Consider the following 23,873-nt stretch of genomic DNA (forward strand, 5'->3'; position numbering starts at 1 on the left):
ATTTTGCTGCTATATTCCTAAGGGAATTATGAAAACAATGACAAAACAAGCTGTTAATGATAGCACTTGACAAAAACTTCAGAACAATGCCAATAAAAATCTCTTTGCAGTTCCACTGTGGACATCTTTGACTGAATTCAAAATAAAAAATTACTATTAACAGAAAGCAATGCAGAGTTGCAGGAGATGCTCTTTTGTTGGAATCCACAAAAAAGATCCCCATTGAGGACACAAAGCCTCTCATACAATAGAATAAACTCCATAAGATTTTGTTATTTAAAAGACCTATTTTTCCAGCAAAATGTGGAGAGCAGTCACTCTGCTTCTAAAGAAACCAGCTCAGAAGCTTATCACAACTCCAAAAGCACATCACAACATGAACTTGAGTAACCAGTCTTCCAAAAGGCCTTGTCATACATCTTCCCTTGCTACTGCTGGAAGAGGACAAGGTTACACTTTGCTTCATTGAAAAAGGAAGTGGCACTCAATCTGTGAGGAAAAAAAACCAACCAAATTGGTCCTAAATCATCACTATATTCTTCCAGTTCTAGTTACAGGGTGATAGTGATGCACTATGAAAGCTAACAACAGGGAAATTCAGTTCATTTTTAGATTTAGATGGTTGCTGGAGACTGGGCAAGTGGATCATTGTACTGATCTTGTAGTAAGTTAGAAGTGAGCACTAATATTTTCTTTAATGATTTTTTAAGTGCTGGGATTGCTATTAACAACTTGTCAGATTATCAAACTAACTGTAGTTTGTACCACCTAGCTTTGTGGTACAACAAGACGGGAAGTTATTCTTACCAGGTACAAATTCAGAAATAAAGAGAATGGCAGATTTACAAACCATTACAACTTTGCTCTATTTTAACAGAACAAGCATATGTATTTTTCTTTCGCTGAAACATAGCACAATAATGTTAATTCATTAAAAAACAGAAAGATAATGCTCACAGTGGGGGAACCCTGAGGAAAACAACTACATGTAGTAAATAATAACAGTTTAGCTGAATAATTTTGCTGAAAGGTACTAAAGTCATACAGCACCGAAAGCTGAATAACAACTGTACTGGAAGCAAGAGGTGTACCTCAACTCACAAGGACAGTGAATTTAAGGTGAAAGTCACAGCTCTAAGAACAAAGCACTACAACAACAGATCTTTGTTCAGATTCAAAACTAAGTGTGGAAAAGAAGAATTTCAAATCTGATGTTATGATTGTGTGGCTTACATCGGGCATAATCATCTCACTTTTGTGAGATCACAAAAGTCACGCATCTCACTCACTAGTTAAACCTAGATTTTCAATGAGCTGAATTAACCTTGCTATTGCAATCAAAGTTGACCAACAAATATTAAATTTGTTGATTTTTTGATAAATTTGTTGATTTGTTGATAATTTGATAAATTAACATCTTAACTATTAATTTAAATATTAACATTAAATTATCTAATTCCACAAACTATACTAGCTGAACTGGCCTGGAAACACCTTATTCCATAAAGACAGAATTAAAAAATGGCTCCTGATATTGTGAACACAACCATGTAATAAGAGAACTAATGCAGTTAGTTATTAGAACTAAGTCTAATTCACACTGCCATCACAATGCAAGTAAAGTGTTGTATGGTCATGAGGTCAGAGATTATGAAGAGATACAAGCACAGAATTTGTCTTTTTCAACTATAAATAAAATAGTCTGTTTTTCCAATCAGTTGCAATAGAAAGATAGAAGTTGTTAATGACTGAACAAACAGACCTCTGTTCCATAAGGAAATTTATTTTAAAATAACTTATTCAAATAATATGGTGACCCGCAACAAATGAAGAGTAACAGCTAAATAAAATTAATTAAAAAGCCTCACCAGCTTAAAATAAAGTACCTTTCTCTTTTACAAGTTTTTCCACTCTAGGGCAAGATACTTATCAGTCAGACATTTACTTCAAGAGAACTGGAGAAGCAGTCATAGTCATACTTCCATTTCTAGAAACATCAATACAGCCAGTACAGTATTCTGAAGAAGGATGAGGATATTATCCCAGGTAAGCAACTTAAGGTGCAGGACACGATTTCAACAGATGGACAAAGAAAACAGTATTGTGGTTGCTTTTGCTTCAGATACCAAGGTTTTTTATTTCAACTGTTGTGAGTTGTATCTTGTTGAACTTTTACTTTGAAACAATATATAAGCGACATATAAAAGAACACAGTGACTTCAAACATTAGCAGTGAGAAGTTTGTGCTGGGTTTCGCAAAATGGCGTAACAGAAAATATTTTGTCTTTTAAAATTAGTTTTAAAATACTGTAAGCTCCAATAAAACTCTTTTATGTTGTGTTTGCAAAGCAATGTTTCATAAAAGATACTACTAGAAACAAACCTTTCTGTTGAGCATAAAGTAATAGATTAAATATTTAAATTTGCTGTAGCAAGCTTAGTTATGAGTACATGTGCAGATTTTTATGACTTAATTCAAGAGAATAATTACATGCTAAGGCAGAAAATATATCCACGTACTTTTTTAATATCATGCCAGCAATTTTTCACATCTCAGTGGAATTCCTCGCAAGGGGTTTTTCTCATTCCTGGGAATGTCCTAACACCACCAGATGGCACCAGTACCCTACCTTCAATAAAGCAGTAGCTGTATCTTAATAACTGAGCACAGAAAAAACCAGGATTGCTCTGAAACAGAAAAAAACCACATTCACCATCGTTTTCACAATGGAGACTTCCAGATCCTGCTGTGTCCCTGGAAGCCATCCAGACTCACTTGGTCACCCCAACAGTCAGTTCCTCCCATCTCCCCCTTAGGAGATGCACCTGCCTGTCCATGCTGGTAAGCTTGGCTGGTTTGTCAGTAGCACTCACTCACTTTACTATAGTTGCTGACACTATAAACTACAGATTCAGCCAAGCACATCACTAAACCACGGCCCTTAATGCCCCATCTACACATCTTTTAAACACCTTCAGGGTTCCAACACTGCCCTGGACAGCCTGGTTTGACCACTATTTCAGCACAGAAATATTTCCAAATATCCAGTCGAACCCTCACCTGTCATAGTTTGAGGTCACTTCCTCATCTTATATCACTTGCCTCCTGGGAGAAGAGACTGATCCCTACCTAGGTTCAGCCTCCTCTCAGGTGGAGACTTAGAAGGTCTACCCAAGCCTCCTTTTCTCCAGACTAAACAACCTCATCTCCCTCAGTGGCTCTTCACAGGACTTACACTCCAGACCCTTTCACCAGCTCCTTTTCCCTTCTCCTTACTTGCTCCAGCACTTCAATGTCCTTCCTGTCATGAGGGGCCCAGAACTGAACAAGAACTCGAGGTGTGGCCTCACCAATGATGAGTACAGGGGAACAATTACTGCCCTGGTCCTACCGACCACACTATTGCTGATACAGGCCAGGATGCCATTGGCCTTCTTAGCCACCTGGACACACTCCTGGCTCATGTTCAGTTGCTGCTGACCAGCATCCCCAGCTCCTTTTCTGCTGGAAAGTTTTTCAACCACTTTGCCCCCAACCTGTAGCACTGCATAGGGTTGTTTTGATCCAAGGGCAGGACATGGCACTGGGCCTTGTTCAGTTTCATATCACTGGCTCAGCCTACCAATCCATCCTGTCCAGATAACCCTGTAGAGCCTTCCTGCCCTCCAGATCAACACTCCCACCCAATTTGGTGTTATCTGCAGGCTGACTGAAGCAGCACTTAATCCCCTGACACAGGTTGTTGATAAAATCATTAAATAGAACCAGCCTCAGTACTGAGCCCTTGGGAACACCACCTGTGACCAATGACTAGATGGATTTCATTCCATTTCCCACTAGTCTCTAGGCCTGGCCATCCAGAGAGCTTTTTACCCAGCAAAGAGCGCACTTGTCTGAGCCCTAAGCAGCCAGTTTCTACAGAATACTGTGGGAAATGATGCCAAAGGCTCCACTAAGGTTCATATAAACAAGATAAGCCCTTCCCTCATACACTAAGTGGGTCACCTTGTCACTGAAGGAGATCAGGTCAGTCAATCAAGATTAAAAACTAGGTCAGTACAAAGCCTATATAAAAGTTATGAGAATGCATTTACCTTTCGTGAAGTGATTAGGAAGAAAACCACCATGCCTTCCTACTCCAGGCTAACATCCACATCTATTTTGTTTTTACATATTCCAATACTTCAGAAGGACAAGGTAGATGGAGATGCTGGGACATTTCACTGTTCCTTAATAAACTAGGAACTTTCTTTAGCAGGGATAACTTTATAAGATGCAGAAAAGTCATGGAATTCTTCCCAGTAACTTGTATTATTGCATGCTTGTGTCAGAGGTAACTGCTTCCAAGAACAATGCTTACCAAACACATTCATAAAACCCTGAGAACACAACTAAGCAAAAGAGAAGGTGATAGAAGAAAAACTGGAGCAGTACTTAAAGCTCAAAGCTCTAGACTATCACATTTTTCTCCCTGCAATAGTCCCTAAGTCTAAGTTTATTTATTTCAAGTCCAGTTTAGAGGAAATCAAAAAAGGAGAAAAAACCCCAGAAAACCTACCAAGGACAAAATCCCCACCTTATTTTGCACACAGCAAGTAAAAACATCCTTGATACAGACATAGTAAAATTCCTAATTTATACAAGAGCATTACTATTGCCAAAGAATACTGGAGAAAATTTTTTACAAACCAAAGCCTATGATCCTAGTTTTAAAGTGACTGTGTGAGTTGGTAACTGAAAAAGCTGTTTAGATTTTAGTTTTGGTTTTTTTTCATCTCTAGTATTGCTTTTGGAACTCAACAAATGAATTAAATGGTTTTTTCTCCCTCCCTACAACCAGCTAGCAACTCAAATAAACTCTTTCTGAACATTTCTGTGGCAAAATTTCCAATACATAGGAAGTATTACTTGATCTTCAATACTGCTACCCAAGAGGCTGCTTCATTGATGAGCTTTATGCTAGACAGATTTTTACTCTAGAAGTTCTTACTATTCACCAGCCAATTCCCACTTCACATTCATGATCAAAAGACAAAGAGCTGACAAGTCAACCAAATACAAATAATGGGATTTTAACCAATATATTTGTAATTAAGTTTGCCACGTTATTTTAGAGAACTTGGATCATGATTAATGGTAACATCAGCTATCAGATAATACAAGAAGCCATCAAAAAAGAAAGAAGTGGTGTGATAACACCACAAAAACAAAGAAGTAGCATGATTACAACACTTTCATGAAAACATCCTTGAAAGTGACCATGTAGTACTTATTTCTTTCACCTATTATACTCAAGAGAACCTGGCTCTTTTTTCGAAAAGACTTGACTAACTGGTTAAAGAGGAACTACTCAAGATACATTCACAATGTTATTAATAGTTGCATTAAGGTGGCTTAAGAAAAGTTCACCCCAAAGCAAAACACACTCACTTTTACACACAGTTCATTAATTTCAATGTAAATTAAAAGACAGTACTGATGATAAATTATATGTAAAGTCTGACACAAGTGTTTGAGATAAAGTAGAAGCAACAATCAGGACACCGAAGTTTTAAGTCTACCCATCTACTCTTTATTCACATCACATATTTTCTTTTACAGTACAATGAGAGGCTGATCTATCTGGTACTTCCCCACCAAAGATGTGTCCAGAGTAAATGAAACAGGCCCTGCAGTCAATTGTCAAAACAGCAAAGATGTTCAAAATTTCTGTCTTACATGTCATTAGTGAAAGGCATAATGAAGAAAAGAAGGATTTTATTTAAGACAGGAGAAACAGCAATGAAGTTGAAGTCTAAGTGACTGAGTGACTCAAAACTAGGTCCCACACCCCTTCACACAAATTTTGGTAACATCTTCTGTCATTTCAATCTGAAGAATGAAATGACGAACATAAAACACCACCCCCTCCCAGCTGTCACAGGAATTAACTTCCTTAGAAAATTTGTAAGATATAAATACTATTAAAATGTTAAACATATTAAAAATAATTTCCCACACACAAAGCGATCACCACAAACAACAAGAGCCATTCAATCTCAGTTTGCCAAATATCTCAAAAATCTCATTTACTAGACATGTGTTTAATACCAGGGTTGAATACAATGACATTTTAATATATGGTTTTATTTCAGTATTTTCTCTTATACTTTGCTTAGATTTGGAGTTTTTATTAAAATAATTTACTGCATTAGAATCCTGAACCATGAAGCAAAGGAAGGAAGCTGTTAAATTTAGCTAAAAAATGGTTGCAAAACTGATCCATCAATGTGTTTGCAGCCAAAGAGATAAACAAATACCAAAATCAACAACGTAAGACTTGTTTAAAATTTCAACTGACAACAGATGCTTATAAAGCACTAAAGTAAGGAAGATACATTGAAAATCAAGTAACCATTATTCCTCTAATAAAATCAACCAAAGACAACAAATACCTGTTTGTCAGAAAAATGGCAACACTAGAGTGTTATTATACATGGTGTTTACTTTAAAACACATCCACTTCTTCACCTACCAATAACATAAGACTTCAAAGAAGAAAGACATAATCCCTGCACTATGATTCATATTTTATTTTCAATAAATATTGAGTTTCATTAGATTCATTGTAGATTTGAACTCATAGATGCCAAGACTTAACAGTATAAAAACTGTGCATGGACAGATGGACAGTACCTTCTGTCCAAACATGTGAAAGGACAGGCTTCAAACATTGATAATATTTACTGCAGCCATAATCAGATAGAGACTAATCCAGAATGTATCATGGGCCAACTTAAATAGTTACAGTCTGCCTTAAGTGCAATGTTGTAAGCCACTAAGTAAAGCATCTTTTGAAATAATGTTCAATTCTAGATGAACACAAAGAATAATGACATGAAACTGGACCAAGTATCAGAACACTGTGTGAGTAAAACAATCCCTCTGTCTTTCCTATATTCACCTATCACATCCTGATCTGAGAGGGCTATATGACTATTACTTACAAGATAAGTAGAAAACTGAAAGAGTTTTTTAAATTAAATATACACTGGAAAGAAACCACATGCGCAAACTATCTAAGAGCTGTATTTAGGTGGGCTTTAGAAAAATGTTCCCAAATATCTGTAATACTTCTATACTTCAGATAATGTAGAAATGTAATAAGGCACCTTGTTTGTTTACTTAAAGACAGGGGGAGAGTGAAGTTAACTAAATGATCCAGACAAGTGTTTCAGGCTTTATAGTTTCTCTAAGGTGGTGCCTTTGATACAGCAAGGTCACAGCAAACACAGGAAAATAACAATAAAAGTGTTTTTTTCTTCTCAGTATGCCAGCTGCAGAAAAACAAATGCAAATGATGTCATACTCTCAACTCTGACTTGCAGCACAACCATTATTTACCTCCCATAAAGACCACCTGTAACTTCTCCAAATCTTTATTATAGAAGCCCACTACAGAGTTTTGCTGCAGGAGTACATAATGAGGAAAGAAAATGGAACTGCATTTAGAATGTACAAATGCGAATTCAAAAGAGCAGAGAAACAAGCACCCTGCCTCCCTACAGGAAGCCGGAGACAGATTTTGGCATTAGCTGCCTTCAGCTCTAAAGGCAAAAGCAAACACAGTGCAAAGCAATTAAAGATTAAGGTTTTCCTGATGTCAAGCAATGATGATTAAAAATTGTCTTATATTAATATGCATAAAGCACCAATACTACATCAGAGCTGGCATTTTGAAAGGTTCTGTTTAGGAAGAAGAGCAGTGAGAATGAAAAATAAGAGAGAATGGCAGATTTTTGAAGTAAGGAACGTGTACACACATACACACTAAATGCAACATCCTGGCCTACTTACTTGATTGCTTCCCACCTACCATCACTACTGTCAGCCCCAGTGCATTATTCCCCATATCCTTCCTCCTCCACTTTTTCCACTGCCTCAACATTTCTTAGAGTCAGACAAGGGATAAATACGTATTACCATCCACTCAAGACACTGGAAGTATTATTATGGAAGAGATCACATTCCCATCCCATCATAGTCCATCAATAGGAAGCTTTTCAAGTGGCAACAGATGGCAGGCATTTCTTATCAGAAATAAAACATGATAATGAACATGAAGTAATATATTATAAGATAATTTTGTATAGGTACTTTCAGTTTTCTTTCAGTATCAGTATTAACTTAAAAAGTTACAGTAAATGCAGTTGCAGTGCTTTTACTTGAGCTTGTAAGTCACAATACAGATTTCACTGTAAAATGATATCTTATCTTAAAATCAATATTCAAAATTTATTGAAACTAATCCAAAGACTGCTGTTGTTACAAAAGAAAAAGGATTTTAAAAAAAGGGGGCGTGGGGCTGAGTACTGGAGAAAACATTCATCCTAGAGAAGGAAACATCAATTATAAAGACCATGTAATTCCTATAGCTAGCCAAAAATGTACAAAACACAAGATAAATCCAATTCTCAGAGTACTTTCAGATTGGCTAATATTTTTTTCCTATTATTTTACTGAAGTGTATTAGGATACTAGGGTTTGGAGTATTGTTTGTTTATATAGTGGTTCACTATTTTGTCTCCAAGTAGTCGTCTCAAAAACAGCATGCTACAGTCAGTATTCCTAAATTGTATTGGCCTTATGTATTAATATCATAAAGCTAGACTGTAAACCTCAATAAAGGGGATAAAAAGGTGATTATACTCTTCAAGGTTTTCTTGAATGACATTTAAAATGGCAGTAAATATACCAGAAAAATACAGGGATATTTACTATTGTGAATTCCTATAATTTAAACATGCTTTTTCCACATCAACCTTTCCTTCATCAGGCAGGACGAAGGCAACTGGCTAGCCAGGCAAATTTCAGAAGCAAGATACTGAACTGCATTAGTAAGAGACCCTAATTACTGGGATCAGATTTACAAGCTTTTGACCTAGTACTGAATTTCTGTATTTTGGGAGGAAAAGTGTCTGGGCAGAAGATCTGCAATGAGCAGCAGTGTATCTGGAGACTCAAACTGACAGCCTATAAGGTGGCTCTACTGCATCAGCACAAAAATTTTTAAGTTTTGTTGTACCTGCAGTGCCAGCTGCTAAGGGAAATGTGATTCTTTCATTTTCAGCTCCAGCCTTCTGAATCATTCACTCCTTTTAACCCCTGAGACAAGTAATGCAGTTGGCAGAGCAGGAGTCAGCAGCACAAAACCAGAGAGAAAGAAAGGGCAAAACAAAAAGGTTTTGAAAACAACAAAACACCTTTAAAACTTGGTGTCTTGTACTTGTTTTGGCTGCACTTGTACTCAGTATCACAGAAATCAGGGATGCATACTTAACTATAATGCCAGACTATAAAGAGTCATAGGATAAAGAATTATTCTTCACAACTTTTGTGCTCATCTCTTAATAGGGAGGGCATGGTTTTTAAAACTCATTTGACTGTCACACGCAAACACTTCCAGTTTGTGTTTCAGCCCAGTCACTACCTTGCCCTCAACAGAAACCATTTTGACAGAGTTGCTTTCACTAACAGCAAGTAACGTATCTAATGCAAGTAATGTATTTAATGTATCTATATGAAATCATGTTTTGGTAATGTAAGCCATTTCCATTTCATTCTGTTAAGATTTAGGCAGCTGCAACATAAACAGAGAACTACAACAGGAAAATGAGGAAAACACTGCCTCAAAGCAAATGTTTAATTTGGTAATAGAAAACCTAAAGAATCTTAAGCATTTGTAATATAATCCAACTAGAAATAGTGATTTAATGGTCTCAAAGTTCTAAAATACCACAGTTATTCTTTGCTTTTATTTTGGTGGATTTTTTAAAAATCAAATGGACTTACTACTGTACTTGTGGTTGATTGTACAATACCTGTATGTACACAAAGTCCTATACAGACTAGTAAGGTATACATTTTAATAAAATTTCATTAATGAAACCTTTACTTAGAAAAGCTTTTATAAATTACACTGTCCATAAAATTCCTTGCAAGAATTTTGTGGCACTTTAGATTAGAAAACATGTTTTCTTAACTGACATCTAGCTCGTCTTGATTAGCAGACTTTGGAATTTCACCACTGTACAGTTCAAAGCACCTCCTAATAGAGTCACATTAAGACAGTATCTACCAGACAGGTAGTGCTGTTTCAAAGCTTAGAGATGCTTTGGGAATGACTCAAATCTGTGGATGGTCTTCTGCAGGACTGCTAAATTCACTTATTAACAGGAAGGATAATGGAGAACTTGAGAATGCTCAAGCAAAGAGGATACACTGCATGGTGAAAACTGAAATTTTTTTGGCAGCAAAACACCACTGCCTTGGCTCCTCAGTCTGTGAAGCCACTTCCTTCAAAACTCTTAATTTAGGTGCTTTCCAGACCCTTCTTCCAATTAAAACATGCTTAATTGTTTAGACCATGAGATGCTCATGACAAGGTCTTGACACAGTCCTAAGAACAAAGTAACAAATACAAGGACACAGAAAAATATTTGTGCAAAACAAATAAAATTCTCTGCAAGATAGCTTGAATAAAAACATCTGTCTGGCAAGATTTTATCAAACTAAACATTTTCCAACTTCTGACAAAGAAACACTGATTTAATTACATTCAAATTACTCTTTACATTCTGCTATTTCCTTTTTAGTGCTGAGGTCATTTCCAATCAACATCCATTTACAAGCATGGATAAAACTGGGAAGCAGTCTTAGAGTGCCAAAGTTCCCAAAGTCTTAAAATATTATAAAAGCAAAATTGAACTTATTTTCTGTAATGAACACCATTATGACCTTCTCTAAATAAAATCTGCCTCATTATCAGAAATCAAAATCATTGCTAGAGGCCTCCTGGCTTTTGAAGAAAAGACTACTCTTGAGTGCTGTCCCAGATCAAGTCTTGACAAAATGTTATGGAAACATTTGTCATACACTGGAAGAACATATTCCAGCATACTACATGCTGAGATTTTAGAGATGTAAACTACAAGTCATTAAAAAAGCACTTTGTTTCACACAGACCAAGAGATCCTTGACTTCCAGTAATTAAAACTGAGATCAAAACCAGCCCTGAATATCATGAAGAAAAAAATCTTCAGTGAGATTTCACTACCTGATTTCACATCACTTTTTGAATGTTTAATATCCATGCACTTCAGAGAAGTAATTTAAAGTCTTAACCACAGCTGAAACAGACTGTAACATTCATTATGAAGACCTCTGCAGAACAGATGGACAACTCAAAATAACAAATGACTTTCAGCTGTCATTTGAATCTGATGGTGTACGTTTGAACTGATTGCTCCAACTCCATCCAGACAAGAAAACCAGGAGGGCTTGAAAGGTTTACCTTGAAGAAGCAAGAAGCCTTATGGATCTGTGCCATCAGCTCCTCAAAATCTTTAAGCTTTGGTGATATTTGCCTTCCTCATTCTATTTACACATGTATGTTTTAACTTCCACTGTTGAAAAATCCTACTTATACAATAAAAACATCTAGTTATATAAGAAATTAAATGTAATTCTATAACCCCAGAAATCAACCACTTATTAACAAAGACAAGAAAAACGTGTATCCCTAGTAAGTAACTGTATGATAATCTGAGCACTAGGATTTTTTATATCTTTCATCACAGATCTCTATCAGAAACAACAATTTTCTCTATCAATTGTTTTGAAATAGAGGAAGAAGACAATTCCTCTTGCTATCTATTAAAAGGTCCTTAAAAATTCTGGTTTTCAGTCACCTGACTCCACTTACTGGTCCAGGTACACTAGCAGACCAGTAAGAGTAGAGGTTTAAACAGAAATACATAGTGACAGGCCAGAAGCTACCAGCTGGTAAGAAGCAGGAGGGTACTACAATTCAACTGAAGACACATTTTACCAACAATCACTTTTTCACATTCCCATGTAGATTAACCCCAGATAGCAGCACTTGATGGTTAAATAATCCAAAGATTTGAAAGGCCCCGAGAAACTACATATCCTTTGGTTTAAAAACTTAAGTGACTAAAGCTTTCAACTTCATTGGTCTGCCAAATAATTGCCTCTGTGCTGCTACAACAGCACAATTCTAGCACAAAAATGTTGCTAGAATTGCTCCATAACCTCAAAGTGGTTAGCAGGTATTCTGGAGTCTTTGTGGATTCAAATGTACAGACAGTAAATTACATAAAATTAGCTATCCATGTACCATATAATTCAAATTATAAAGGAGCCTTGCAAAATTGTCCTTTTGTTCCTGAAAGCTTGGGAGGACTCTAAGATGCACTCTGTTCACATGCTTCTCCCATTATTCTGACATTCTGCTCTTTCAGATATAAACTGCAGCAATGATACAACAAACTCAAAGTCTCCTTTGAACTCTTGCTGCAGCAGCTTTCTTACCCCAGACACAATCCTCGTATCTGGCAATGAGAAACAAACAAATTGTTTACATTATTTACTTCATATTAAATACTACAGCAGGAGTTTAACCAATAGAGCACAAAAGCTATTTTTGTTTCCACCTACAGCTGTTCAGTCCTCCATTTCTTTTAGCATTTAATTCCCTCAATTCTTAACTTGAAGTCTTCCGACTTTGGTTTTTGAAAACATTTTCCATCTTTCTTCCTCTCTCAAATGTAATTGTTAAAATGCTTAGTGTATTAAGTGGGGGGAAGAAAGAGGAACAAGGAAAACATTTAGCATGATGGTATTTGTCTTCTCAAGTGACAGTTAAAAGAGACGGGGCACTGTTCCTGGAGATGGCTGAATAACTGCCCATGGGTAGCAGTGAATTTGTTTCCTTGTGTCCTCTGCTTCTGCACTCAGCTTTTGCTTTCCCTGTTAAACTGTCATTACCTAAATCCATGAGTTTTTTTAGAGTACACCCTTAAACCATGTTAAACCATCACAGTCCTTTTTTGCATCAGATACGGGGCACAAAGGCTTCAAGATAATGACACATTCCATTGGGATGTATTAGACTGAATAGCTGTTAGTTCAGCTGATAACAGCGGCCTCCTGTGCTTGCCTTGGGGCTTGCTTTCCTGACATGTATTAAGAGTCTAGTGCTTGCTAGTGCTTGCTTTTTGCTTTCACTGCTTTCTGTACTGCTGTACTGCTTCTCACCTTCCCGAGTTATGCCTGGGAACACCTTGGTAACACCACATTGATGTAGGAATGGCAGATGGCCAGGGTAGTGCCACTGTGCTGACAGGTTCAACTTTGGTCTGAAGATGAGCTGAAGAGACTCTGATGTGTTCTCCACGGTGGAGGAGTGATCCATGCAGCCCATGTAGAATCCCCCATTAGAGCAGGCAGATGACTTAACAAGGCTGTGACCTTGTAAGAAACCCATGCTAGAGCAGATTTGCTGGCAGGACCTGTGTCTCCACAGGGGGCCCTCACTGGATCAGTTTATGAACAACTGCAACCCATGGCAAGGACACACGTTTGACAATGTTACCCATTAGTGGGGCCCATACTGGCGTAGGGGAAGCAGAGAGTCCTTTGCAGCCCGTGCTGAAGACCATGGTAAGACAGGCGGTGTCCCTGCTGCCCCGGGAAGTCCTACGATGTGGACTCCACTAACAGTGGGCTCTTAACAGGAAATGCCTTGCAGCAAGGCTGGGGACAAGAAGAGGATTTCACTGCAATATTACACCCTATAAACCCAAAAGGATCAGGTGTGAAGATTATATTGGATATATCATTAAATTGTTACAATCCATTATCTGAATTGTATGTTGCAGAAGTAAATATAACAGGAACTACTCAAACCAACAAAGGAGAAGCCTTCCAGAAGTCCAAGCACAGCAGTGACACAACCTGAGCTGCCTTTGGTGCCCAGTAATTGGACTAAATTAATTGCATGCAACACACCTCCTCTCCTGTCCTCAGTGATTACCATAACAGATGGAGCCCAACGTCATGGACTAAATGAAATCAAACGATATATTATGGACATTTTGCAGGGGTGGTCCACAGACTACGGGAATGACATCTGGGTATTTTATCAAAGAGAGGGAAGGGGAATGGTGGTTAATGAGCTTGTACGGAATAGTGTGGGACCTGAGCATGATGAAAATGATATGGAATAAGGGGTGTAATCTGCTGGTTTTGAATAGGACAGAGCTAATTCTCTTTAGAGTGGCTAGTATGGGGCCATGTCTTGGATATATGCTGAACAGTGTTGATAATACAGGCATCTACTTGGCTGCTGGCAGGAGTTAAACCACAAGAGGCTTTTATGTGTTATTTACAAAGACTGGAAGATTTCTCCTTGTTAAATATATGCCAGAATACACTATTAAAAGCTTCCCTTTTTTAACAAGGAGACCTACAAATAATTTCAATGATACATTAATCCATTAACAGTTGGGATAAAGCCACACTTGTCAGTCACTGCAAGCAAAATAATATACCAGGAAAAAATCATCACTTATTATTGAGATTGCAAGTGTCATGAAGAAGCATCCACTCCTCCTATTCCAGCAGACCCCTCTTCAGTGTCAACCCCACAGGCCTTGTACTGCACATATGTTTCTCATGGTTAAGTCTTTTTCATTCAGGTACCACTCATGGCATGTGACGAACTTCCCTTGAAAGACAGCAGATAGCCAGCAGTGAAGGTCCAAAAGCCATTTCCATCAGCCTGAAACTGAGCAGCAGAACTGTCCGAAAAATGTGAGACACTATTCCTCAGCTGCACGAAAACCCCTTAGGCCCATCTGTCCTCTGTAGAATCAAGGGCAATGAATAAGCACTTGTCAGCCCTACAAAGGCAGGGAGAAAACAGTAACCTGGGCAAATCAAACTTAGCAGAGCTCTCCTTTTCTCCCTTTGTACCAATGCAAACTGCACTCAAATAACAGCCTTCAATATAAACAGACTAAAAGGAAGGCTGCCAAAATAGAGTGACAAAAACATGTAGGCTTATAGCAGAAGAAGGAATATCTAAGAGGAATTAGGAAAGAAATGGGCACACTGACAGGTAATAAAAAGGAAAGTGAAAAACAACAGTTTGAACAAAGGAGGACTAAGACAGGGCATAAAAACCTCTAGACTCATCCAATAAGCATGAAACCACATCCTTCCAATACAGTAAAACTCTAGCTTTTAAGATCTGAGCTTATTTTGAACATACCACTTTTACCATATTAAATCAAAATAGGAACATAAAGAGCAGCTCTAAACTACTAACCCAGCTGCCCTAAGAGGGTTTTTTTAACCTTTACAATTTTTCAGCAATTAGGTGCTGTATCCATTCAGACAGCACAGAGTGTCTTCTACCAAAACACAAAAGACATTCATAACTAGATTTCATCAGCCATGTCTCTCACATTTCATGTATTCTGAATTTTTCTTACTATGTTTGTACTCAGGATTGGTCCCATTATGTGAAGGAAAGATTCCGCTCATGCTTGTGGCAGGCTTAATGAAATAATTACAGAGACATGAGCCAGGCATCTCTGAAATTTCTTTACATTGCTATGTGTGCTCATGTAAAACAACAACTACACTTCCAAGTCGGAATGATTTCAGCAATGAGAATTACTCCACTTCCCATTTTAAAATATTCTCAGCAGATCAACATTTGAAAACTTACACTTGTAGAAAGAATAATACCTTTAAAGCACTCACATTCTATTTTCATTTCTCTGTCAGCATTAGATCTGGTGTTTTGCATGCATGTAGGAACAAAGGGAAGAAGTAAAAAGTCTAGCATATGAAAAGATGCATTATCTTGAATGAAATGATACTTCACAGAAAAAAATATCTACAGTTATCAAAACTTTTTCTGTTTTGCTGGGTATTGGTTTGAGGTTTTTTGATGGTTTTGTTTCAGTTTGTTGGGTGGTTTGTGGATTTTGGGTTTGTTTTTACATTTCACTGTAGACACTGCAGAAAGAAAAGACTTCCAAAGTTTTACGGTAACAATTCTTTTTTCATTGCATAACTGAATAATGTGTCACAGTTCAAGGAAACCTGATAGTAAATACAGAATATCAATCATTCCAACCATTGCATCAAGTCATTAACAGATAGCTCCTCAAACTCTGACCAAAAAGCAGAGTGACACCATTACACCATCACTATTTTGTCTGTCAGTGTCAATGAAGAACATTGCCCATAGTGAACCATAACACCATTAGAGACTTCAGCACTTACATCTGAATTCTTTGCAGTGACCTAATCACTGCCATGATGTGACACTTGCTAGTTTATTTAAAATTGAGAAAATTTTCTTGGCAGTATGCAGGAGCTGAAAGGTCTAAATTACTAAGGCAACGAAATCTCATCTGAGGCTCGTCTCACTTGTGCAAGAGCCTAGACAAACTCACTTCTGCAGTTTTAGAAACTGCTGATTGGAACTGTCCACTCCTCTTGCTGGAGATGACCACCTGGAAGCAAAACCTTCTTAGAGATCAGGTGCTTATTTTAACAGATATTACTACAAATTAATGATGAAGGCAAGTTTCTGGCAATACAGGCTTCATATAGCAGAAGAGCAAGGAGAAACTTCAGGGAAAAAGGCAGGTGTAAGAAGAGGTACATCCACCTACCTGCCTGGCATAATTCTCAAGTGCTGTTTTAACAGCATACATTATTAAGATCTGCCAAAATGATGGTCTGTCTTTCCTTCCCCTAGTCCATCAAGAGTTGTAGTTTAATCAGGAAGGAGTAGCTAAGGAAACACTTGCTAAATTGCCAAATACCAGCTGGTTAACTGAATCCCAGAGAAGGTAAGCAGTTAGTTACCAGTTTTTTTTAAAAGCACCTCAGCACCCACTGCAACATTAACAAAAGATTCACATAATCCAGGTAGTAGAAGTTTCCCTTTCCAGTCTTGCCTTTTGTCATTTGGCCAGACAGAAACCTGTCTCTCTGGAGTCAGAAATAGAGAAAATACATACTTGAGCAGTGCAAAAGTTAAGTTGTTCTTCCTTATCCAGTCCTGGTAATGGTACTCTACAGTTTCTGGAATAGTTTAGTTTTAATCCAAAAAAGAGTTGAAGACATGTTCTGCATTTAGATCTTTGCAGGAAACTCCTCAGAATCCCTTATAACAAGACATGATGTCACCTTTTATAGGTAATGGGAAATTGTTAGTGAAAATAAAGACATCCAAACAGAAACCAAATAACCAGCTACCTCTTGCCAATTTCAAGTAAAAAAGACAGCACTAACAGACAGGTGAAACAAAATAAAAACACCCATGTCAAAAACTAGTATGAAAGCAGACAAATAATTACTAAAATAATTACTAAAATGGAAATGGTTTTTTTACTGTGAAGAGTTATGACAGCATTTCAGATGGTCATAATGATTTTCTGATATACTGAAAACTTTTCTAATCCACCGTTTAAGATCAGAAAGCAGCAAAATACAAAGAAAGCACTGGCAAGTCATTGATGAGGTACAGCTTTTTATAATTATCTTTTGCTTAGTCTGTATAAAAAAGGTATCCATCATTAGAAACATCACTGAACTTACAGAATTGACAATTACCATCCAAACAGATAGTCATTACCACCCAAAACTTTTCAGCTGCACATTGATACAAACTGTTAAAAAACTATTGAAATAAACTATTCTCTGAAAAGGCTCAGCTTAAACAGACCCTGACAGTCCATGCAAGGCATAAGTAAATAAATATTATTTCTGCTACTTATCTTGATAATTCCATTCTAGATATACTTTTAAACTACCCTCAGGAATTTCTTAAGGCCAAATCACTTTCATACACCCCTAAATTTCAAATGCTAGACGGATGTATGACATGCAATAAAAAGAAAATAAAATCTTTCACTGCAAGTTATTAACTACTGCAGCCTACTAGTAGTATCTGTAGGCTTGAATTTTGTCCTCTGCAATTCATGAAGACCTGCTTTTGGTGACTGAACTATGCCATAAGAGACAACCAAAATAATTTACCAATTTTATTAAAAATGTAATAGTTTTTTAATAGATGACACCCACACTGACACTTGTCTCCCTCCATTCTTCAGAACACAACATTCATCACAACAAGCATGCATCAGTAAAAGTTTGGCTGACAAGGTCAGAAAGGACCGCGTCTCCATCAATCTTCACAAAGCAAATCCTGGGCATCTCAAAGACTTTCTGTTCTCAGGATTTACCATGTATAGGTCTCTTCATACTAGAAAGATGTTATTTCAGGGGAAACATTTTTAAAAATCATTACTTTAGTTTTGGATTAAAGTCGGGAGAAGAGAGCTGAATTTGGAGGTTTTTTTCCATTTGAATGCTAAAATTGTCAAACTCTGCAGATGGCAATAATGGATGAGTAAGTAGGAAAAAAAGGTTACTGATGGGAAACCATAAATGGCTAAGGAATCTGGGGGAGAAGCAAAAGCAGCTCATTTTTTCCTTGTCTTCACTCTTACAGTGAATATATCTTATGGTATCATCAGGCCTAATAATGGAAGCTACAGAAGAGGACTCAAGAAACTTTTCACATTTACTTATAGTCTGGATTTACCATACTAAAGATTAGGGGGGAAAAAAAACCCCTATGACACTTTCCAAACACCTCCAGAAATTCAATTCATTGGCAACTGATGCTTGTGACTGGAGAACGAATGCTCTGACAGAGCATTGGCTTTGGAAATGTACATCAAATTCCACTATGAAAGTAATTTGACCCATTTGGTGGAGTGATGGAGAGCAGAACTGAAGAATGGGGACAGGATGTACTTTCTCTTCCCTAAGGGAAGCAGCAAAAGAAGACCATAATTGATTTACATATTTGATCACAGAATAGCTTATATAAATAATTAGTCCTAAAATTATTTTCTACCCATAGCATTGATAAATTCAGTAAATTAGAAAAAAGGCCAGGGTAAAATACATCTTTGTCCAAAAAAAAAAAAAGAAAAAACAAAACCAATGGGAAACAAAACAAAATATTATCCTCCCTCTATCTGCAAAACTTTGTCCAAATTCAAGCCATTTTTAGTCATAAAATCGTAACCACACAACTCAAGAGCTATTATTGTCTGGACAAAATAACCTTACAAAATTTGAATAACTGCTACAGATTAGAGAAAACAGATATAGATCAACAATTTCCAGGGGCAGTATCTATGGTTATCCCTAAAATGTTACATTAAAAATTACTGCAACTGATACAGTACTTTTTACACCTATTTATTTCTAAGACAGTAAAATGAAACCTTGAAGTGCAAAGATTCACTTAATACCATGTAGATCAGTTCTGGTGACTTTTTAAAAAACTTGAAAGAATCTCACAAGCAAGAAAGTGAATAGAAGAAAACTGCTTCACCTGGAATCCTTTTTACCTGGTGTGGTGCCATTTACAATACTAGGCTACTTTTACTACAGCCAATGGTCAAAAAATGACAAATGAAGTATTTTACCAATATAAACACAAGTCTTCTGAAATTGTTGCAGAATAACCTGATCTTGGGAGGGATTTCTACCTCATTCTAGCCAATCAAGAAAGAGAAGTACAAGACTAGAAACAGAAAATTAATAAATTGATATGAAAATAAATTACTTACTCTGGTGCTACCAAGTCTAACACCACTATTAACAAGAATACATGATATTAAAAAGCATTTCAGTTAAACTCCTCCTACTCAGCAATAGTTAGATTGAAACTTTTGGTAAAATATGTTATTACCCCAGTAATTTCAGTCACAGAAAAGGCCTACGTGGATTTTTCAAGGGAAAATAGAAAAATATTGTCCATCTGCAATTTATCTGAGAACAAGCATAAATCAGAGAACTTTATTTTACCAATATTCAAACTAAATATCTGTGAAGTAATCATCATCTTATGGCAACCCAAGAAAAAAGCATGATCTTAAAGCATAAATTGATTTAAGATGGAAGTCTACTTTGCAATTAGTTTAAGGCAAGTGCTACAGGAAAACATAGTTTAATTACTTACTTCATTCAACAAATTAAATAAATCCATGCAAATGTTACCAAAAAAGGTAAACATTTTTCTCTAAGACCACGGATTTCACACAAGAGTGTAATTTTTTACTACACGTTCCACACCATGGAACTTTTCCACAAGTGTAGTCTTTTGCACGTGGTAAGAACAACCTTTGCACATAGGGATAAGAAATTTTAAGCAAGCATTTAACAAGTTATGCTTGCTTTTTCCTACAAAAGGTTTGGTAAAGCTTCAAAACCAGACAGTAAACTGCCCCTGTACTTAGGGGCTCTCCTGAGTACAGACAGAAGCAATCAGGCAAACACTGTACACTGGTGTGGGGTTCAGACCTCAGAGGAAAGGAATAACTCCAAGATGGAAAGAAAATTTTTTCAAGCATTAAGAAGACGGGTTTGAATACAGTGTGTTAGCACTTTCTTAAAGTGATGAAATACTATTAGAAGTATCTTTTACAGATACAGATTTAACAGAAGTTACATTCTAAAATGTAAATACTTGGATGTAGGAACAGGGGCATATATACTTTTAGCAGCATGCATGATTAGGTACTTACAAAGCACAGAAAAAAATTCCTTACCTCCTCCTATTTGGAATCCTGATATCAATATCTGAGTCCTTGTGTCCAGAAATTAATTTATATATTAGGGGAAAAAAAGTAAATAAAAGAAAATCCAGTTATTATCACAACAAAAAAGTAGGAAATACAATCATCTGAAATGCAGGAGTTAGGATCCCAGACCACCTTGATGTTAGTGCCAAGACAAAGCTGAAGCTTCTAAATGTCTCCATGTTCCAACAAATTTTGGGAAAAATCACTCTGAAGGAACATACTTTGTATGGACAGTATGTTGAAAAAAAAACCCAAAAAAACCCCCAAAAAATCCTGTTCCTCAAATGTTGGACTGATTGCCATTGCTCAGTAAAACAAATATTTTTTTATTGTAAAAACATTTGTCTAGTCAGTTAAAATAAATTTGGCAATGTCCTTTAATTAAGTAATCAGCTGACCCACGGCCTTTATTATGCCAATCTCTATACTCAATAGTTCAAATACAACAGTAAGTGTCACATACAATTATTCATAAATAAAAAATTTCTAACTTAGCCAGCTGTGCTGTATCTTTCAGCTTCTTCTTTCAAGTGACAAACCAGAAAAAATTATACAGCATAACACATTCCCTGAAAATTCATCAAACACTGCACTGATACATTTGCATGAAAAAATGACATTCATGATTACAAAAACTGTAATGTTTGCATGCATATTGTAAAAGAATAACAAAGATGACCTGTACTGGTATAATATAATCATAATTCAAACAAAAATTGCATTATATATAATAATTGTGATGTTACTGGATAATAATCAACTAGAGAAGGCATTGTATGCTGTCTGGTTATGTAGAGAGGAAAAAAAGTTTTTAAGGGAAAATCTTGACAAAACAATGATTTGCAAGTTAGCAAATAACATCAAACTCATTCCGTGAACCTAAAAAATTAACTTTTCCTCTCCTAATTACTCAGGTACTGCACAGCATTTTCTCATTGACACCAAACATACACAGAATGCTTTCTGTCTTAAATCAAAATTAACTTAATGCTATTCATAAAGCAACAGTTTCCAGCAATTAGGACAGTCTCAGTATCAAACAAGAAGGATCCTTCCTGCTGCCAGAACACAAACCTTTCTAATGTAGACAAAGTTCTAGGTTACTGTTAGTTAAAAATTCAGAAGACAAAATAGTTATCTCTTAAGATCATCCAATATAGACATCTGCAGGGAGAGTAAGTCTTCTCCATACCACTTTACAAAGATGAAAAATAGTGTCAGAGCTAGTTTAAGTTCTTCTACTGGCAACAAAACTACAAAAAAAAACCCTGATTATCACTCTTGCATATTTCTTCCTTACAATCCTTGCACTATCATAATGCTACCATACATACCTTGATTTACCCCAGTTCTCACCCCCACCTCCTCAACAATTTCCCCCACTGGCTCCATCAACTTAAAATTGTGATTTGAAAGAGGCAGTCATAACTGTGAGAACACTCATTTTCTGGCACAAAGAACAAGTAACTTGAGCCCACCAGAGTTTGTCATTCCCCCTACTTTTAATGATCTGTACCACCCCCTACTTTTGGAAAGTATGTGTTGTGTTTGTCAAAGAAATAAAGACACCCTTAATTTCCTACATATAGTGTGAAGTTCCAAGTCTAAAGTATTGTTTCTGATTAAAGAGATAAAAGAAAAGGCAGACCTGGAAAGAAAATAATGTCATTGAAGAACTCACTGCTGGTTTATTTATTCCTACAATGCTGGCTCTTCAGTATGATTGCAAAACTTCAGGTCTCTACAAACTTCAGTCAAACTACCAGTAGCACATAAGGTTTTCAGTCCAATTAGTTCTCACCACACTGAGTATTTCAATTTCATATTCTGTTGATTTAAGTATAGATGCACTTATTCAGTAAAATTGACTTGAGAAAAGCTAATTTTCAGTCAGACAATGAGGCAGCACCACCAGCAGTGACTGAGCTAAGTGTGAGGGTGAGCACTAGATCAAGGTGTACAGGGGGGTTCCCAAGCTCAGGGACTCCTGAGCAAGTGTTCAGAGCTGCATCCAGACCTGGAAGCCTTGGTGAGCCAATCAAGCTGCCAGATAAACAGATGTAGAGCCGCCCTGAGGAGAAGGACTCGGGTTGCTGGTAGTGGCCAGCAGGGCCAGGGAGAGGATTCTGCCCCTCTGCTCTAGTGAGACCGCACATGGGTCTAACCCTAACCCCGCATCCAGCTCTAGGCTCGCAGCACAGGAAGGACATGGACCTGTTGCAGCGAGTCCAGAGAAGGCCAGAGGGCCAGAGATGACCAGAGGGCTAGAGGAGCTCCTACAAGGAAAGGCTGAGCAAACTGGGGCTGCTCAGCCTGGAAAAGAGAAAGCTTTAGGGTGACCTAACAGCAGCCTTCCAGTACTTGGAGGGAGTCTACAAGAAAAGACAAGGACTTTTTACAAGAGCATTTACTGACAGGACAAGGTGGAATGGCTTCAAAATGAAAGACAGGAGGTCTTGATTAGATACCACACGGAAATTCTTTGCTGTAAGGGTGGTGAGGCACTGAAACAGGCTGCCCAGAGAAGCTGTGGATGCTCCATCCCTAGAGGTGTTTTAGGCCAGTTTGGATGCTGCCCTGAGAACTGGGTCTAGTGGGAGGTGTCCCTGTCCGCAGTAGACAAATTGGAACAAAATTATGTTTAAGGTCCCTTCCAACCCAAACACCCTATGATTCTATGAATTTCAATAAAAGCAGCAAGTTTTCTCTAGGTTCTTCAGAGCAATTATAGAACAAACCACTATTTATAGGGTTTCTTCAGTTAGCAATGAAAATGTGTTACATATCACAATAGATAAGATTGCTTTTAACGCAGAATAACCTGATTCTTTTTTCTCTTGTACTGCTTGTAAGACTTTCATATACCACCTAAACTTGCAGTCTAATACAGCAAGCTTGTATTTTAAAAAGGGTGGTGTAAGTAATGCAAAACTACCAAGACAGAGCTTCCAAATAAGTCCTGTGTAAGCTAGAAGACATGGGCACCTTCTGCCTGGCTTCTAACCTCCGCAGTCAAACTGCCCTGAGAAGGTTTTCCTCCCCATTTCCTTTAAAAATAACAGCAAACCTAACCCAGCAAATCAGAGAAGTTTAAACATCACTGAACACCTTTAGTAGCACTGACAAAAAGAGACCAGGGTATAGATCAATAACCTCTCAGGAATGCTGACAGTCTTAAATCAACTGCACCTCCAAATGCTACTATCAAAACAAATTCCCACTTAGTAACTACTGACTTACTACATACATGTTCAAACAACAACAGTCCCAAAGCACGAAGTAGAGAAAATATTTATTTATAAAATACAAGATGTCCTTACACTTTCTTGTAAACCGGTATT

At 37.1% G+C, this 23,873-nt stretch overlaps 1 protein-coding gene across 12 annotated transcripts in view; it reads right to left on the reverse strand.

The window, feature by feature from the left end:
- PCGF3 (polycomb group ring finger 3) overlaps positions 1 to 23,873 on the reverse strand; it is a 55,434-nt gene that overhangs the window by 29,019 nt on the left and 2,542 nt on the right. For 6 of the 12 annotated variants that reach the window (XM_071424616.1, XM_071424618.1, XM_071424619.1 and 3 more), the window contains one exon: positions 20,500 to 20,537. The exons of 1 other annotated variant lie outside the window; for it this stretch is intronic. The gene's annotated coding sequence lies outside the window, so the exon portion shown is untranslated. Of the gene's footprint in view, positions 1 to 20,499; positions 21,575 to 21,606; positions 21,759 to 23,873 lie in introns of those variants that run through there. 5 more of the 12 variants (XM_071424625.1, XM_071424622.1, XM_071424624.1 and 2 more) reach the window with 3 other exon arrangements.

This window comes from Agelaius tricolor, unplaced genomic scaffold (genome assembly GCF_023055355.1).
Source record: "Agelaius tricolor isolate 1412-34295 unplaced genomic scaffold, bAgeTri1.0.p SCAF_4, whole genome shotgun sequence".
Lineage (NCBI taxonomy): Eukaryota > Metazoa > Chordata > Aves > Passeriformes > Icteridae > Agelaius > Agelaius tricolor.